This window comes from Indicator indicator, chromosome 35 (genome assembly GCF_027791375.1).
Source record: "Indicator indicator isolate 239-I01 chromosome 35, UM_Iind_1.1, whole genome shotgun sequence".
Lineage (NCBI taxonomy): Eukaryota > Metazoa > Chordata > Aves > Piciformes > Indicatoridae > Indicator > Indicator indicator.
Window position 1 is genome coordinate 5,480,373 of NC_072044.1, and position 12,217 is coordinate 5,492,589.

Sequence of the window (12,217 nt, forward strand, 5' to 3'; positions counted from 1 at the left end):
AGGCCACTAAGGCTAATAAAGGATGGCTCCAGTCTGGCCAGAAGGAAAGAAGGCAGCAAATAAAGCTCAGCTGAGGTGCTGGGTGGCTAACCATGGCTCCAGTGGGAGGGTTAATGAGCAGAGAAGAAGGATTCAGTGTTCCTCAAACAAAAGAATTAGTGGACAAGAGTGAAACCATTCAGCAGGTCATCAGGACAATCTGGAGCAGGCAGCTGCTTTTTCCCACAGCATGAGATCCTTTGATGTGAGATGTGGTGGCAGGAAAAATATGAGAGCAGTTGGTGGTGTGCAGAGGCTGGGGCAGATCCCTGAGGACAAGACAGGAGGCGTGCCTGGAGTGAAGGGCTGGACACACTCTGTGCTTGGCAACTGCTAATGGCAGCACTGAGCCATCCTGCTCCCAGGCTATGTGTCCAGCAGGAATCTCCAAGCTCTTCATGAAAGCTGACCACTGTCCTCATCACCTCCTGCTAAGTGATCATCCCCTGCCACTGCTGACCACTGCCAGCATTCCTGCCAAGAATGAGCCTGCAGCCTGCAGGGGATGGACAGGAAAACCTCAGGCTCAGAGCAGGGCTGAAACCTTGGGGAAAATGTAAACACCTCAAGATTTGGCCACTGGTTTGGGAACATCCAGGTCCTGCCCTCCTTGGCTTGTGCTGATTGAACATCTTTTGTGATGTTGTAACCACAGAAAGGTAGAAAAGGGAACAAACTTCCAGGCTGATGAGTCACAGAATTGGTTTGGGTTGGAAAGGACCTGAGAGATCATCCAGCTCCAACTCCCTGCCATGGGCAGGGACACCTCCCACCAGCCCAGCTTGCTCAAGGCCTCACCATTCAAACCATCACAACCTCCAAGGAGAGGGCAGCCACAACCTCCCTGGGCAACCTGTGCCAGTCTCTCCCCACCCTCACTCTCAACAATTTCTTCCTCATCTCCACTCTCACTCTCCCCTCTCCCAGCTCAAAGCCATTGTCCCTTGTCCTGGCACTCCCAGCCCTTGGCCAAAGTCCCTCCCCAGCTCTCCTGGAGCCCCTTCAGGCTCTGGGAGGCTGCTCTGAGGTCTCCCTGGAGCCTTCTCTTCTCCATCATCTTCAGAGAACCTCACAGATGAACAAACCAGGATGGTTTTAATGATGTCTTTAAAGGAACCAATTACATTTGAAGCATGAAGTATTCCTGTGAGGGAGGAGTTTCCTCCAGCTCTGGGAGATGAAGACTTTGCTTTGTGCCAAAGGTACATGAGGAATAAAGGTCTAGAAAGGACACCCAAGTGTGGTCCCCACCACCAGCAGCATGCCATGGGATAAGATTTGGAGAATGTCCAAATGGAAAAGGATGTCCAATGGATGATATCTGGAGCATGTCTCCATCCCTGGAGTCATTCAGTGTCAAACTTGATGTGGCCCTGAGCAACCTGCTCTGGTTGGAGGTGTCCCTGCTGCCTGCAGGGGGGTTGGGCAGGATGACCTTGGAGGCTCCCTTCCAACCTGATGCATTCTGTGATTCTATGACTCACTCTCAGACAGTTTGTCCTTAAGCATTCAAGAGTTCAACTCATTTGATGTGGAAGGAGTCAGTGTCACACAGCATGGGCCAGGGAATGATATCCACAATTCCATAGCAGATTACATCCAAAATGCCAAAGTCTACCAATTGTGCTGTGACACTGGAGCCACCATGACACTGCTTCACCTTCCCTTCCCTCACCCAGCTGAAATCACAGAATGGGAGGGGTTGAAAGGCACCTCTGGAGATCATCCAGTCCAAGCCCCCTGCCAGAGCAGGAGCACCCAGGGCAGGGCACACAGAACACATCCAGGTGGGGCTGGAAAGTCTCCAGAGAAGGAAACTCCACAACCTCTCTGGTCAGCCTGCTCCAGAGCTCCAGCAGCCTCACACCAAAGAAGTTTCTCCTCATGCTGAGATGGAACTCTCTGGGTTCCAGCTTGTGTTGGTTGTTCCCTGTCCTATCACAGGACACCACCAAAAAGAGCCTGGCCCCTTCTTGCCCCCCACCCCTCAGCTATTGATAGACAGTGATCAGATCCCCTCTCAACCTTCTCCTCTCCAGACTAAACAGTCCCAGGGCTCTCAGCCTTTCATCATAGCAGAGATGTTCCAGTCCCCAGATCATCCTCACAGCCTCCACTGGACTCTCTCCAGTATCTCCCTTGTCTATCTTGAACTGAGGAGCCCAGGTCTGGACTCCCTGGATAGCCAGTGGATAGAACTGGGCACTTCCAACTCCCAGCCCGCCTTTGTGTCTCAGACATGTTTCCTGAGACAGAAGATCTACCCTCTGGAGATACCCCTGATGGTGTACAGCAATGACAGACACCAGCCTTGGGTTGAGCCTTGCACATTCAGTGTCTAAGGCAGAGGAACCTCCTCCCACTTTTATTTCTATACTAGCAAGGAACCATCTCTTCACCACAGCACTTTTCATCTCTCTGAACCTTTCTCAAAACCTGGCTCCAAGAAACTTCTGTATCACTGGGCAATGAGGAAACACCAACCTGCCCCCTCCCTGGAGGTGTTCAGGACCAGGCTGGATGAGGCCTTGAGCAAGCTGGGCTGGTGGGAGGTGTCCTGCCCATGGCAGGGGGTTGGAAATGGATGATCCTGAAGGTCCCTTCCAACCCAACCCAGGCTCTGGTTCTATGCACAGGAGCATGCACACAGGTTTACACTGCTGGTCAGGATTGGGGTGTTGCACCCCCATGTGTGTGCACAGACCTGAGCTGGGGAGGGGCTTTGCACAAGGGCTGGGAGTGCCAGGATGAGGGACAGTGGCTTTGAGCTGGGAGAGGGGAGAGTGAGAGTGGAGAGGAGGAAGAAATTGTTGAGAGTGAGGCTGAGGAGAGACTGGCACAGGTTGCCCAGGGAGGCTGTGGATGCCTCCTCCCTGGAGGTGTTCAAGGCCAGGCTGGATGAGGCCCTGAGCAAGCTGGGCTGGTGGGAGGTGTCCCTGCCCATAGCATGGGGTTGGAACTGGATGGTCTTCAAGGTCCCTTCCAACCCAACCCAACCCAACCCAACCCAACCCAACCCAACCCAACCCAACCCATTCAGTGACTCTATGAAGCCAGTTTAAACCAGAAGCTATGGAACTTCAAATATATTCTAGGTTGGATCCAGGATGCTGTGATTTTCTCTTAGTCTTTCTCATGTTCCTGAGACACAACAGAGCTGAGACATTGATGGATCCAATAGGAGCACCATCAGAGGGACTTCAGAGCTGGGCTGGCAGTGTGGGCAGGGAGGCATCTGAGTAATGAAAGCAGGGCAGTGCCAGGCAGCAGACAGAATCATGGTGAAGAATTGTTATTTTCTTTTTTGATTTCCGAGTCTGAGTAATCCCCCAAATCAGGTGCACTTGTCCTGAGAAAGAAGGATGCAGCTGCCGAAGGAAGGCAAGTGTTCTACACACTCATTGCACAGGAGGGGCAAATCCTCCTTCAGCAGGCAAAAACCTGGCATCCATGTCCAGGTCTGCATGGGCAAAGGTAAGGAAGGATCTGGAGGTGCTGGAAGGTGTCCAGAGAAGGGCCACGAGGATGAGCAGAGGGCTGGAGCTGCTCTGCTCTGGAGACAGCCTGAGAGAGTTGGGGTTGTGCAGGCCGGAGAGGAGAAGGCTCCCAGGAGACCTTCTTGTGGCCTTCCAGTATCTGAAAAGGATCCAAGAAAGCTGGGGAGGGACTATTGAGGGTGTCAGGGAGTGATAGGACTGGGGGGGATGGAGCAAAACTAGAAGTGGAGAGATTCAGATTGGATGTTAGGAAGAAATTCTTCCCCATGAGGGTGGTGAGAGACTGGCAGAGGTTGCCCAGGGAGGTGGTGGAAGCCTCATCCCTGGAGGTGTTTGCAGCCAGGCTGGAGGTGGCTGTGAGCAACCTGCTGTGGTGTGAGGTGTCCCTGGGCATGGCAGGGGGGTTGGAACTGGCTGAGCCTTGAGGTCCCTTCCAGCCCTGACAATTCTCCGATTCTCTGATAATTCTCTGATTCTGTTTCTGCTGCAGGCTCACCAGCAGGAGAAGCTCACAGAGGCTGAGCAGCTGGGCTCAGACAAGCTGCCCCAGAAGCAGCAGTGGTTTCTCCTGGCTCAGAAGATAATCTCCATGCCAAAGCCTGTGCTGGTGGGAGGTTGTTCATCAACCAGTCAGGGATATTCCTAACGAGATCTACACTATGAGGACAGCAGCCTGCTCCAAGACAAACTCTTGGACTGCAGCCATCTCCAGCCTGGGCCAATGTGCCTGGTAAAGAGGAGCTCCAAAGGTTGTTCTTCTTCCACAAGAAAGAAAAAGCCATCAGAGCAGGGAGAGACCTCAATTAGAAATGATTCAACAGGAGACAAAGGAGATGGTGAGGTTCAGGAGTGGAAGGGAAACAACTGCTGAGGAGGAGCCACTTCCCCCAATTGATCCCAAGGTCTTTCATCCATGATGTGTTATCAGCTTGGTTTGTGTTCATCAGATGGAACTCTCCATCCTGCTTGGTAGGGTTGTGAGCCCCAGGAGAGGAGGAAGCCAAAATACTCTAACAGATTCCATTGTTGACGGATAGAATCAGAGTGAAGGCTCTGAAACCAGAGCATGCAGCACATCCAAGCCTTCCAGAGCCAAGCCCAGGAGCCATGCTCCACACCAAGCAGACATGGCCACCTCTAGGAGGTGGCACCAAAGTTTTGATGCCACTGAAAGCTCTGCTGGAGCTTTCCCCTTCAGGCTTTGCTTGATGGGTAGATAGCAGGGAAGATGGGGACAGATTGCCAGTGAGGAGGCCCTCAGCATGGCCCTGCCAGGACATCATCATGCACAGCTCCACAGTGATTGCTTTGGATGCCCACACACAGTGCAGAGAACTTCACACCCCCAGAAGCCAGCACCAGCAAATTGTCATTTTCAGAGGCACTTTCTCCCAGCTCAAACAAAGCCAAGTGAAGGAGCCCAGCTCCAGGCTGGGTTCTGCTTTCATGGTGTGCCACAGCCCTGGAGAATTTCTGGTTTGGTACTGCTCACCTTGGTCTAGCCCAAAAGAGAGGAGATCAGAAACATCCTCAGAACATTTCCTGACTTGTGGGAATGGCAGGACAAGGGACAATGGCTTTGAGCTGGAAGAAGGGAGATTGAGACTGGAGATGAGGAAGAAATTGTTGAGATTGAGGGTGGGGAGACACCGGAACAGGTTGTCCAGGGAGGCTGTGGAGGTGTTCAAGGCCAGGTTGGATGACACCTTGAGCAACCTGGGCTGGTGGGAGATGTCCCTGCCCATGGCAGGGGCTTGGAACTGGATCATCTTGAAGGTCCCTCCCAACCCAACCAATTCTAGGAGTCAATGATTCTGTAGATTTTCATTGTTCAGGACAATTCTTCAGAGACTGAGCTCCTGCCTAGGAATGGAAGGCTACAGGACACTCACTTACTGTCCCTGACCTTCAGCCACAGCTCACAGAGGCTGCTGCAGCTTGGCTGGGGCCAAGCCAGCATCAGCACAGATAAATATGACCATGTGGAAGGTCTAAAAGGTTGTCCCAGCCTGCACTGCCTCCTCTCTAGATGAAGTTTCCAGGTGCCTTGAGAGACTCCTGGTCTCTCATGGTCTCCATGGAGATGTCTGAGCAGAGAACACCAAAGGGGAATGCAGCCACATCTTCAAACGAGGCCAAAGGTGCCTGTGGTGCTGTGGAAGGCAGCATAAGCTGTGGGTGGCCATGAATGGCTCCTGATCTGGATCACCAACCCTTCAGATGTCTGCAGACAGCCCAGCTCACCTCCTCATCTTCACAGAGGAGAGCTCCCTCAATCCTTCACAAGGGGTGAGATTAATCTGGCCTGAGAGCTGTGTCCAGCTCAGACACCTGAGTTTCCCCTGAAGTCAACCAAGAGGCAACTTCTTGGCCCTTTTGTTTAGCATTTCAGCACCAGGTTGTGTGTTCACACTTGAGGGTCCTCATGCATTTCAATGTCCACCACAGTTAGTCTTATTTCCAGCAGTTTGATGAAATCTCTGCCTAAGAATAAAGGATGTGGCAGAATAGGGAAAATCCATTCAGAGAAATACCTTCATTCTGTCTCTTTTTTGATTTTTCATTCTCACTCTCTTCTCTTTCTGTGTTTTTTTTCTTTCCTCCCAAAAAGAATCAACCAGAGGTAGCCCAGAATCAGAAATGTCTATTTTCACTTTAAAATTGTGTATGCTCTCTGCTTTCATCTGAGGAAATTCTGTTTCAAGGCCAGGAAAGAGGATTTGCCTTTGTTGGGGGTACCTCACTAACCTGCCTCAGATTTCAGCTTCACTGACTACTGACTGCACCTCTGCAGGGGCAGCAGGGGGCCCCCAGCTCAGGTGTGGGCATCTCCTAATGAAGTGAAACACCAAGAAGCAGCTGATACCTGCAGAGAGCCCTGCAGAGCCACAGCCACCACCTATCACCACCCAGCCTGGCCCTGGGCTGTCCATCCCATGTGCTTGTGGCATCTGAAGCACTACAGGCAACACATCTGCAGGCAGAACTAACACAGAGCCAGCTGCTGGCAGACAGCTCTCTTGCACCTCAGGTTCCAGCTGGAGGGGGACAAAGGCTGAGAGTATTCATGGATGCAGCAAACATCACATCCTGCATCTTGGTATCTTTACCTGATCCTAGAATCACATCATGGATTGGGTTGGAAGGGACCTTCAAGATGATCCAGTTCCAACCCCCTGCCATGGGCAGGGACACCTCCCACCAGCCCAGGTGGCTCAAGGCCTCATCCAGCCTGGCCTTCAACACCTTCAGGCAGGGGACAGCCACAGCCTCCCTGGGCAACCTGTGCCAGTGTCTCACTACCCTCACTGGAAAGGTTTTCTTCCTCCTCTCCAGTCTCAATCTCCCCTCTTCCAAGGAGGATGACCAAGGAGGATGTAGAAACATCTTCCTGAGTGAGCTGCTCTGCACCATGTCCCTTAGCTGAGGGCTGCTGTCTCTAGGGCACACACTGTCGCTTGGAGTAACTTGCAAGTACAACCCAGCAGAAGAAATAGTTAAAAGCAGCAACTATGCTTTGGTCTTCTCCACCCCTGCCAGGTTCCAGGGTCTGCAGATCTTCCAGGATGCAGATCTGTGGAATGTCACAAGAGCCCAAAAAGAAGGGTTCTAGTGAGAAGCATTGTGCCAGGCACTGGAAGAGGCTGCCCAAGGAGGTGGTGGAGTCCCCATGGCTGGAGGTGCTGAAGCAAGGTGTGGCCATGGCACTTGGGGCAATGGTTTGGTGGCCATGGTGGGGTTGACTGGATGATCTTAGAGAGCTTTTCCAACCTCAATGAGTCTATGAGAAGAGGGACACCTGGACACAAGGAGTCTCCTTCCAGCTCTGTCAGGTAGAAGGACTCTCTTCAGAGAGCTGTTGTGTGGTGGAATGTGAGGGCTGCTCATTGAGACTGCCCTTGGGCAGGAGCCACCAGACAGCTCCTGACCTTCTGAGCCCAGGACAGACTCTCTGCTTGGAAACCTTGTCCCAAATATGGGATCATGCTTACAAAGGCTTAAGTCCCTGAGGGCTTATAGAGAAGGGGAGGGGACCTCAGAAGGTCCCACTCTGATCACTGAGGCAGACAGGGGTGGTGGACAGTGATGCACTTCAGGAGGAGGTTTTTCAAAGCAAGACAGCAGTGTTTAACCTCCTGATCTGAACCAACACATCTGCAAGCCTCAGATGTCATCAGCAGAACCAACACCATGGGGTGAATAAAACCTCTACAGCATAGCATGACCTGATTGTGGAAGTGTTTTGGTTGGAGAAGCCCCTTAAGATCATGGCTGAGTTTATCACATGGAACCATTTAGCATGGAGCCATTGAATGTTCTTTATCATGGAGCCATTGAATGTTCTTTATCAGGAACCACTGAATGTTCTTTAGCATGGAACCATTGAATGTTCTTTATCATGGAGCCATTGAATGTTCTTTATCAGGAACCATTGAATGTTCTTTATCATGGAGCCATTGAATGTTCTTTATCAGGAACCATTGAATGTTCTTTACAAGGAGCCATTGAATGTTCTTTATCATGGAGCCATTGAATGTTCTTTATCAGGAACCATTGAATGTTCTTTATCAGGAGCCATTGAATGTTCTTTATCATGGAGCCATTGAATGTTCTTTATCAGGAGCCATTGAATGTTCTTTATCAGGAGCCATTGAATGTTCTTTATCAGGAGCCATTGAATGTTCTTTATCATGGAGCCATTGAATGTTCTTTATCAGGAGCCATTGAATGTTCTTTATCAGGAGCCATTGAATGTTCTTTATCATGGAGCCATTGAATGTTCTTTATCATGGAGCCATTGAATGTTCTTTATCAGGAGCCATTGAATGTTCTTTATCAGGAACCATTGAATGTTCTTTATCAGGAACCATTGAATGTTCTTTATCAGGAGCCATTGAATGTTCTTTATCAGGAACCATTGAATGTTCTTTATCAGGAACCATTGAATGTTCTTTATCAGGAGCCATTGAATGTTCTTTATCATGGAGCCATTGAATGTTCTTTATCAGGAACCATTGAATGTTCTTTATCAGGAACCATTGAATGTTCTTTATCAGGAGCCATTGAATGTTCTTTATCAGGAACCATTGAATGTTCTTTATCAGGAACCATTGAATGTTCTTTATCAGGAGCCATTGAATGTTCTTTATCAGGAGCCATTGAATGTTCTTTATCAGGAACCATTGAATGTTCTTTATCATGGAGCCATTGAATGTTCTTTATCAGGAGCCATTGAATGTTCTTTATCAGGAGCCATTGAATGTTCTTTATCATGGAGCCATTGAATGTTCTTTATCATGGAGCCATTGAATGTTCTTTATCAGGAGCCATTGAATGTTCTTTATCAGGAGCCATTGAATGTTCTTTAGCATGGAACCATTGAAAGTTCTTTAGCATGGTGCCATTGAATGTTCTTCCCCTCAAAACCACTTGGGTGCTACCCCTGATCACCAGCTAGCTGGAGCAAAGCTGCTTTCACCAACTGGAGCAGCTTCTGTGAGACAAGGACTCTTCTGAGACGTCATTATCAAAGAGACAACTCCTCCACTTCTCACACAGCCACAGCCAGACCCATGAGTGGAAGCAATCATAGAATCAGAATCAATAAGGTTGGAAAAGACCTCAGAAATCATCAAGTCCAAGCTATCACACAAGCAGGAGGAGTTCCAGAGAACTTGGTGACCAAGTTCAGAGGGTCTGCTCAGTACAGACAGGCTGGCAGCTCCTCCATGCTCAGTGTTTTGATAGCTACACACCACTCTCACTACCTGAGAACATTCAGTGACCCCTTCTTCATCTCACACCCTCTGAGGAGATCAGATCCATGGCACAGGACACCTGAGAAGCACCACTCTGAACCAGTACTGACCCTGACCACAGTTTCCAGAGCAGTTTTGTCCCACAGATAGAGCCAGTGGGTCTCAGGTCCCACTGCAGGCACCCTCACATCAATGGAAACCACCCTGCTGGACCACCTCTGACAGCAGGGAGACTTCCCTTGCTCACAGAGATGGTTTGATCACCTGCAGACAAGGCCCCCACCCATAGTCATGGAATCATAGAATCATGGAATCATGGAATCATGGAATCATGGAATCACAGAAGGAGACTTGCAGCATGAAAACTGAACACAAAATGATCCCTGGTAAAAGGCAGGGGGAACATAGCCCTGGCCAGGGAACTGCAGCAGCTGCTGCCCAGCTGAGCCCTCCTCCTGCCTGTGGGGGGGGGTCTATAATGGGATGCCTGCAAGCAAACCTCTTCCTACTCAAAGATCAGGCCACCCAGCTGAAGAATAAGGTCTCCAAGTGCAGAATCCTCCAACTAGAAACAGTCCCACACAGCAAAGAAAGCTCAGATGTGGTCCTAACCCATCTCTGAAGGCTCCCCCCCAACACCAGTACAGGACAGACCAAGAGTGAAGACCTTCCACATAACTGTAAGAGTTAATGGCCTTCCACAGAAGTGATCTTTTGGAAGAGGACAAGTCCTCAGGAGGTTTCCTAAACTCTGAGGACAGTGCTGCCAACCTCCTCTGCTCTGAGTCAGGAGCAGCAAACTGCCCTTCAGCAAACTGCCCTCTGCAGCAACCCAGCTCTGCAGCCAGTGTCAGGCCAAGCAGGGGCTGTGCCCCAGCCAGATCAGATTGACTCAGGGGACACAGCCCCAGCTGAGCCTGCCACTGGAAGCCTGAGACCTTCCACACCAGAACCAGTTCTGCCAGATGAGCCATGCCCCAAGCCAGGAGAAGTGTGCAAATGGAGCCACTCCCTAACTGAAGGGCAGAGCCTTCCTCTCCCAGCAGCACTTCTCCTTCCCCTCACCAAATGCCATCACTCTCCAAGTGACCTTTCCCAGGCAATGACCAAGGCTACAACCCATAGCACTGTGCCATGCAGGGTAGGGCTTGTGCTGGAGAGCCTGCCTGGGAGACTTCCTTCCCCAAAGCAAGACCCTCCCTAGGCAGGAGCCAGCTGCAGTCCCATGTCTGATCCTTCTGCCACCCCTCCCACTGCACTTCAATGCTCTTGAGTCAGAAATTCCCTAGACCAAGCCACTTCCAGTTTGGGGGTTGGACTGGATGACCTTTGGAGGTCCCTCCCAACCCTTCCAACCCAAACCATTCTATGGTTCTGTGATTCTATGATTCTAGGTAAAGTCTCTGTTCCCTATTCCAGAGGAGCTACAAAGCTTCTGGAAGCAGAAAACCAGTGCCAGCAGAGCTCCAGGCTGGCCAGGGCCTATTTTACATCTGTTAAACATAAACTTAAGTGGGCACACAGGTGAGTGACAGGACCCATGGCACACAGGTGAGTGACATCTCATGGTGTAGACACTCTGGGACATGCTTCTCCTACTCCATGCAAAACAAGGAAGGCTGAGGAGGCAATTAGGAGACAAATGTGGCAAACAGCATCCTGGTGTGGAAAAGGGCAGCAGCTGGCTTTCCTCAGTATCTACATCACACCTTGGGCCAACAGCTCAACAGTCTCAAGCCTTTGGTGTGAGCTGTGACAAAGGCTGTGGGCCCTGTTAATTAGTCTCACACTTATGCTGCAGTGGGAAAAATTCTCTTCTGGACCAGGAACCACCAGGGCTGAGCTTGGGTTTGTGTGACAAGCTGCCACATCCAGCTGGGACTTGTGATCACCCCTGGGTTGGGGCAGAGCAGGCCCTGCATGTCAGTGATGCAGCAACAGGAGTGCAGGAAGACTCAGACCTTACTTTTCCAGCTCAATAAAACATTGCAGCTGTGAACTGTGGTTGAAGTCCCATCCCTGGAGATACTCAGTCTCAGGCTCGACAGGGCTCTGGGCAGCCTGGTCTGGTGGAGAATGTCCCTGCAGGCTGCAGGGGGTTGGACTGGATGAGCATTGGAAGTCCCTTCCAAGCCAGACTGTTCCATGATTCTCTGATTCTGTGATTCTATGGCTCTATGACTCTGTGGTTCTTTGATTCTATGATTCTGTAACTATCATTCCATGATTCTGTGGCTCCATGATTCTGTGATTCTATGATTCTATGATTCTCTGATTCTCTGATTCTCTGATTCTATGATTCTGTGATTCTATGATTCTATGATTCTCTGATTCTCTGATTCTCTGATTCTGTGATTCTGTGATTCTATAATTCTATGATTCTATGATTCCATGATTCCATGATTCCTTGATTCTATGATTCCATGCCTATGTTTTTGCAGTCCAAACCACACAAACTGCAAGCCTCCAAGCCCAGGCTTTGTGCACCTCAAATCTCCTCTCTGTCTGGCTGGTGCCCCAGAGCCAGAGGCAGTGTAGCCACCAGGGTAGCTTTCAATCAACATCTCTCTAGCACCATCCAAACCCCAGCAGGTATTTTTAGCTGCACTGCACAGGTGCCAGCTTGGGAGTGCCCAAGCTCACTGGTGTGCTCTGGATGTCTTATTGTTGTAGACAACATTTACAAGAAGGGCCCTGATGCTAAGTGAGATGTGAAGGACCATCCTCCACTCCTTGCATAAGTCCTAATCCTAATGGGACTGCATGTTCTGGGCAGGAAGGAATTGAACAACTTGTGTTCCTTCCTCTTTCCTGCCTAGGGGCATTATTCCAATATGGATTTTTATTTGGATTTCTGATCTTTTTTTTTTTTTTTTTTTTTTCTGGAGACCAGATCAGACCTTTCTGGGGAATGAAGCAAGG

General features: G+C 50.2%; 1 protein-coding gene across 1 annotated transcript in view; it reads right to left on the reverse strand.

Moving 5' to 3' along the window:
* PKP1 (plakophilin 1) overlaps positions 1-12,217 on the reverse strand; it is a 74,065-nt gene that overhangs the window by 27,833 nt on the left and 34,015 nt on the right. The window lies entirely within an intron of this gene.